General features: G+C 37.9%; 1 long non-coding RNA gene across 1 annotated transcript; it reads right to left on the bottom strand.

The window, feature by feature from the left end:
- Positions 1–374: 374 nt before the first annotated feature.
- LOC127362893 (uncharacterized) lies at positions 375–1,805 on the bottom strand. Its single transcript, XR_007884604.1, has 2 exons — positions 1,475–1,805; positions 375–1,116 (listed from the first exon to the last, which is right to left on the bottom strand). It is a non-coding gene; the product is annotated as an uncharacterized LOC127362893 (long non-coding RNA).
- Positions 1,806–7,851: the final 6,046 nt, after the last annotated feature.

The raw sequence follows: 7,851 nt of genomic DNA, 5'->3' as shown, positions 1-7,851 counted from the left end.
CCATCTAGAGTAACAGTATTTAGAAACAATAGTTAGGTGTCAAGTACAAGAACTTTAGTTTTGTCTGAGTGTAACATCAGACAATTGCAGGGCATCTAGGTTTTTATGTCCTTAAGGCATGCCTATACATTTGCTAATGAATGATTCATTTCATCATGTTTGATCAGTCAGTGTTGACCGATGTAGCCAGGGAAAGGGAAGTTTGGGGTCCTTTGCTGGACCTGCTACCCCCGCGACCCGACCCCGGATAAGTGGATGATGATGATGATGATGATGTAACACACTAGATATTAGTGATTGCTTAGACCAGAGTCTAGGTTCGGAGGAGCAGTTTGTAACTAGACCTCAGTAATAACAGACCACAGACCAAGAAGTAAGTTTGAACTGCCGGCTTATTTATATAGAAGAGTTAGTAGTGAACATACACAGGTGGCACCAAATCACACACATACACGAAAAGAAAAAAGAAAATATACCCTCAGTTTCTTGGAAATATTTCACATTTATAATGTCCAGCTCTCAGGAGACGTGTTATTCCTCCTATTTTTACCTCTCTTTGGTTTGCGTTAAATCTAGTTGAGTTCAAAATAATTTTCAACTTAGAGTCCTTTAAGTTGTTATTTAGTCCCTCGTTTTCTCATTGAGTTAACTCAGCTTTAAGTTCCCATGTTATCTTAGTAAGGCCTATCTTAAGAGTTTTTTTCTCACCTTCTCTTTAGTCCACTTAACCAATAGGTTTTTGGGTTTTAGTTTACAAAAAAAACCAAAAGAAAAACATTTGCATCACCAATTCGGCAAAATAATGAAAATTACAATACCACAAAATTCAGATTTGGAACACAACTTCACAAATCAGCAATCATCTACAACTCAATCTCACAACTTAAATTAGTCCCTTTGTTAAGTCCAGATGAGCTTCACTGCACACTGCAGCAAAATAATAAAGTTCCAGTCCTACCACGATTCAGGTGAATGAATCAGTGTCCCTCGAATATATGTTGGTCTTGTGGAAACAGATCCGTATCCGACGCAGTTTCTCCTATGGGTGGCTCGCCATCTTCTTTCCCTGCTCCACGTGCATAAACACCAAGCAGCTCCTCCCGACAAAAACCTGGCCTGTTTCACAACAGGGCAATACACATTCACACAGTTTAGTATTTTATATATTCAACAAAAGTTACCTGAGGAGGACTAGCACCTAAACACAGGCTAAATGTTAAATTAAATCAGAACAGCACCCTAAAATGGTGGCGGCGTTCGTCTCCATTCACCGACAAGGCTCAACTTGACCATGCCTATTGCACGTAGCTTTTCAATTTGCTTACACAATTAAACCCACAAAATACACAACATAATTCACACTTTCTTAGTTTAGCTGCTGGCACGTTAGGCATAACGTTACATTCAGCTGCAAAAAAAACCAACAAGGAAATGCATGCTAATTTGCACGTTATAAACAGTAGTTTTCACTCACCAAATCCTTGTTCAAAGCAACAAAAACAGAATCCAGCAATGTGGACCAAAAAGCAACAAAAATCCTCCAAAATATGGAAAAGAATTTAGGTTTTACAGTCCTTTTTTACTCTTTTATCTCAGTCTCTCCTCACTCGGTTTTCGGACTTCTCTGTTGTTTTACTTCTCACGGTCTACTGCTCTCGCTCTGTTTTTTCTCTCTCTCCAGCAAGCGGCGCTAGAATCACTCTGATTGGCTGTTACTGCTGCACTTATTAAAGGAGTAGCACACAAATTAAACTCACAGAAATTACTTAATTAATGCCTAATGTTATTTATTTGGCTGCATCACATTTATTGTTTATTTACCCTTTTAGTGGTTTTAAGGTAATATTAACCTGGGTTACAATGATGATGATGATGATGATGTTTGTTCGATGAATATAACTGGGTATCATCTGCATAACAATCAAAGTTAATGGAGTGATTCCTAATAATGTTGCCTAAGGGAAGGATATATAAGGTGAATAGAATTGGTCCAAGCACAGAACCTTGTGGAACTCCATGACCAACTTTAGTGTGCAGGATTCATCATTAATATGTACAAACTGAGATCAATCTGATAAATAGGAATAAAACCAGCTTAATGCGGTTCCTTTAATGCCAGTCAGATGATTAGAAGCCTCTGATATGATAGGAAATGATGGTCAATGGTGTTAAATGCAGCACTAAAATCTAACAGGACAAGTACAGAGACAAATCCATTGTCTGATGCAATTAAAAGGTTGTTAGAAACTTTGACCAGTGCTGTCTCTGTGCTATGATGTACTATAAATCCTGACTGAAAATCCTTAAATAAGTTGTTGTTATGTAGAAAGTCAAACTGTTTGGCAACTAAAACTACTAATGGGGAGATTAAGAAGATTAAGAATAAGTTGATAGTTCGCCCCTGGGTCAAGAGTGGGCTTTTAAAAAAGGGTTTTAATTACTGCTATTTGAATGTGGTACATAGCCTGAAAACAAAGGCAGTCTTAATATATATCTGGGTTTACAGCTGTTAAGATTCTTGTTGAGGCCAGGCACTGATTTTATTTTGTCTCTAATAGTAATAATTTTATCATTAAAGAAGCTCATGAAGTCATTGTTACTGATGCCTGTAAGAATGCATGGCTCCATAGAGTTGTGGCTCTCTGTGAGCCTGGCTATAGTGCTGAAAAGAAACATGGGGTTGTTCTGATTTTCTTCTGTTAATGATGAATAATAGGCTACTCTGGCATTTCGAAGGGCCTTGGTAGAATGCCATTTCCTTTCAAATGTCCGCGCCTTTTGCTTTAATTGGCAGGTTTGGTGGTTGTAGCATGGTGCTAGCCTCCGATGTTTTAATATTATAGAGGGCCAATACAGTCAAGTGTTGTTTGCAGTGAGCCTGTAGCACTATTACCAGGATGATCAATTTGGGAGGGACTAAGGTTATCAGAGTCCTCTGTTATATTAAGATGTGGTATTGAATTAAATACTGATGGAATCACTTCCTTAAATTCATTCATGTAAATGTTGCAGAGACTTATTGCATTAATTGTACTGATATACTGTAACTGATTTAATTACAGTTTCAGAACCATTACACACATTAACAGGGAACATTACCTACAAAATTAGGTTGACGTTTTAACAACAGGATAAATGATCAACTGTAAAAACTTAAAATACTCCGACCATCCACTTCTATTTAGCCCTCCTCTGTTGGAGTAACTGCTCTGTAAAACAGGAATGGTTTGCAGACAGTTTTGAGAGGAGTTAATGGTACAAATGTTTTGAATAAATTGTGTGATACTTTCAGAATCACATGTTTTTTCAAGGCATGCAAATGAACTATGCTCTGCCACTTTCTGGTGTGACTGGGCATTGATCCTCACTCTGTTCTCATCATATTTTCACTTAAATATACTAAAATATGATTTAATACACTTATTACTTACTTACTTTAACTGTTTATATGTGGTTTTTGCAACTACTTTTGCTTCATTTGCCACTAAGGATTATGTTTGCTTGCACTGGTGACCCACAAGTGTACAGTAAGCAGCTCCACACAGCTACCAGCTTCAAAAGGCCACCTTTCAAAAGCTACAGGAATGAGTGTTTAATGCTAAAAAAACTAATTTGGGGTGAAGTATCACCTTAATGATGGTGACCTACTGTTTCACCAACACAGGTGGAAACAATTAACACTAATCACCACAGTTAAACTACATAGGAGGAAGGTAACTAAACCAGAAAGGCTATCTAGGGATAACAAAAATAAAACTAAACGCAACATAACCTCACTGTAACATTTAAATTTCATGGCTATAAGGCATGAAGGCTATTCATTGTTTTTAATTGCCCACTGATGAACAAAAAATACACAATGCACTCCTACTTCAACATGTGCCCACACACATTACATTAAATACCCTTAATGTGGGAATTTTTACATTATATAGCACAGGGAGATACAGCCACAATCATATTTAAACTATTAGTTTTATCATTTTGCCTGTAGCGCTCTTAAGTCATCTCTTGCATGCACCTTCCTGCAGCGTTTAAAAAGACAAAGACAAAATCCCACACTGGGACTTGCAAGACCTGCAGCAGTCCTACACTTACAGTCTGATCTCCTGTTCATCCTCACAGTTTTTCTCTGGCTATTTGTTGTGTGAGCATGTAAGTGTGTGACAGAAACCCTGTATTATGTGCATACTGATGAATGTGTCTGTGGAAAAATAAAAGATAAGGGCAGAATACAGACCACAGTACACTTGTTGTGTATGTGAAGATGATGTTTCAGGTCACGAGTTTTTTTGTTAAGTTGTTTACATCATTACATGTTGACTGATAATATAAAGGTATGTCTCCAATAAGTACACAGCTGGAGCATAACTGTGAATAATTCAGGTATAAAGCATGCAGGCATAAAGCTGGGTCATAATAACCATGGTAAATATTCTGTGCCACATAAATGTTCCATCAACTGTCTGCAAGAGGTATTTTCTAACCCAGAGGCATAGCATGTATTAAAGACTTTACTGAGCATGTAACTAGTCTATGGACGTGGCATATGTATAGATAGACCTCAAAGGAGGCTTGAGCACCTGCCATTTGACCTCCTAGAGAGAAAATGCCCTTTTTTCTGCAATGATTTTATTTTATGAATTAATAAAAATCAAAACATCCTCTGCACATCCTTGCTATATACTTCAATACAAGTTATAATAAACTGTGACCAGGAAGTGCAAATCCCATTATTTCATAAACAATAAACAGTTCAGGAAACAAGTGAGCAAAACTCATATTATAACATTATATCAACCGGACAGAGAACATGTTTCATGAAATCAGTGACCGAACTCAGAAAGCTACATTTCACAGAACAAATGTATGATTCATTTAATTTTCAGACAACACAGAAAAACATGATAGAAAAAACATTAAAGGTAATTATTCTGCTGGCGGACATTTACTAGGGCAGACCTTTTTGACTTGTTAAGCATATCTGTGACTAATATCAATTATGATTTTGCTTCATTTAGCTGAGTCAGTGAGACATTCGTCCATGATGGACAATTTAGTCTTTTTCATGGAAAACATTCTGACGCAGTAGGAGAAGCACGGTTGTAAATGGTCAAATTAATGATGGCTGACTTCCATTCAGCTGCTTCAGTTTCAGAGTCCTGGTATTGTGCATGCAGGGTAACTTTCATGCTATCATTGCTTTCTGGGACACTAAGAACAGAGTTATCATTGACGTTACACACAAAGGCACACTTTGTTAATGTCATTACATTATATTAGATTTTATTCATTTGGCAAATGCTTGTCTAAAGCCAGTTACAATATCTCCTCTCTGAACCCATATAGGAACAAGAGCTAGATATCATTAGATATCACACAAGTTTCTCACAAAGCTTACCCTTTTTTCTCTTTCTCTGTCTTTGTTTTTCTCTTTTGTCTCTATACCCCTCTTCGTCTTTTTGATCTGTCCATCTCGTCTCTCTTGTTGTCTCCTCCTGCTTCTTGTTCCATCTCTCCCTCCTTCTCTTTGTCTTTCTCTAGCCCTCTCTCTCAGGGTAATGAGATATAAATGTTTCAGGACTGTGATCGCCTGCAGCACTAGACCTGTCTGTCTCTTTCACACAAAAACACACGAGTGCACACACACAAAAACACACAGAATGCAGAGAAAGATACATGCCAAATAGAAAAGCACCGATACACATGCAGTGTATTTCAGAAATGTTCCTCCTAAATCTAGTGGAACTAATTAGCAATTAAAGGACAGTACATTGTGGGCAGAATGACTGAGGACTGTGTATGTTTGTGTGGGCTCTTGTGGGCTCAAAATAAGAGTGAAAAAATGCAATTGTGGATGTGTGTAGGTGGCTGCAGGGCGAGTTAGAGGTTACATTGGGGTTGCTTCACCAAATATAAACTTGGTGTTTCTGAGCTAAGGTCAATGGTCTCAGTATGTGCCTACTGCAACATACACATATGGCAATAACCTTAAGTTTATAGAAGGAGGTATCTGGCCACTGCATCACTATAATATACTGCTAATAAATGCTTCACATATAAAAAAACCCAAAACAAGAGTAAGTAGCAAATGGTGAGTGATAACGCAAAACATATTCTAGAAGTTAAATATCCAGTGTGTAACATTCCGGAGGCTCTATTAGCAGAAATGGAACATAATATCCATGTATATCCTTTCATTAGTGTATAATCACCTGAAAATGAGAATCATTGTTTTTGTTACTTTAGCTGTTTTTATCTAGAGACGGCGGGGGTCGCCTTCTATAGAGGTTGCCATGTTGAACCACGGCATGTTTCCCAGAATGGACAAACCAAACACTGGCAGTAGATAAGCCCTTTCACGTTTTTCAAGCATTTGCAGCCACCATAGTTTCTCCCTTGCAGTTGGATGGGGGTGAAACGAGTTACTTGCAATCTGCAAAGTCGCTAGATGCCACTAAGTCCTAGACACTAAACCATTAAGACAGCTCGAGTCTACTATCCAGAAAAAAAAAAACAGAAGTTAGAAAGTTGACACTAACTCAGGAAAATGTATTTCTCAGGAAGGTCATTTAGAGCCTCAAGGACCCTGATGGCAAAGGCTCAGATTTAAGCTTGGACTGACAGACAAAAAAAAAAAAAAAAGACCTCTGCCTAAGGACCTGAATCTATATGCGCAGAAGCTCATATGGAGCAGAAAGGTCAACTATAGCAAAGACCCAGCCCATGATGAGTTTAAAGGCAATCAAAACCATATCAAAATCATAAAACGCTTGAGGTTGAAGTAGATGCATTGCTTCCTAGTTTTAGTGAAAAGCATCACTGTACAACTGTACAGTCTCCAGCTAGTGTCATTTGATTGAAACAATGTTAAGACCAAACCAAGACACTGGACTCAATTGCACGACTCAAGACACAGGGATTCAGTGAAATAGACAGTTCCTTTACTTTCCAAGTCCAGTGCCAAGACAATCTAATTAACAGGCAAACAAGTCCAAATCCAAAAACCACAGGCACAAGAAATACAAGAAACACAAGAAACACAAAGGAATGCAGGGACTAGAAAGAGAAAGATGAACTGACAGAGAGGGGGGAAAACACAGGGAATATACAACACAGGTGTGGGGGTAATTAGGCACAGGTGCAGATGATTAGGCCGGGGCAAACAATTACAACAGGCAGGGAACACGCAAGGGAAGGAAGTAAAGGGATCTAAAATGAAAAGGAGAGACGAGTACACAATAAAACAGGAAACACACAAACGTGAACTTCAAAATAAGACTATGATGACTGATGGATTGTAACAAACAAGTGAAAATGCTGTTGCAGTAAGTAAAGTGTTTAAGCAATATTCTTGAGGGGATAAAAAAATAAATTAAATGTTACATTAATATTAAACATACAGAATTCCTTGTGTTAAGTTTGATGTGTTCATGGGTGCTGGAAGTTGGAGGTCGGACGCGGCTGCAATATGGCATGTTAAAAACATCTTTTACTAGGATTTACATGTGTACACTGGTATTTATGGCAGGAAAGAGGTTTTGCCTTGTTGTTACCTCAGTTTTATCTGCTAAAAAGTTATGGAATTTGTATAAAATGTGGTTACTGTTAAATAGGCTATAAATTATTTTGGCCATTCAAATTGATGCAGAATTATACATTTCATGCAGTCAGCGATTAGTATGAAGTACCCCCAACTCTGACTGACTTTCAGCATCCCTGGATATGTTGTTTTAGGAAACCAGCAGATGGCTACGGAGATGGCTGAATTGAAAGGATTTTTTCCCTTTTTTTCCCTCCTATTTTTATCAACCTGGCAGTCTTGGATAAACTGCCATAAACGACTAAAAG

Source organism: Dicentrarchus labrax, unplaced genomic scaffold (assembly GCF_905237075.1).
Source record: "Dicentrarchus labrax unplaced genomic scaffold, dlabrax2021, whole genome shotgun sequence".
Classification (NCBI taxonomy): domain Eukaryota; kingdom Metazoa; phylum Chordata; class Actinopteri; family Moronidae; genus Dicentrarchus; species Dicentrarchus labrax.
The sequence above is the reverse complement of the archived record's forward strand: the minus strand, read 5'-3'. Positions and strand labels throughout refer to the sequence as shown.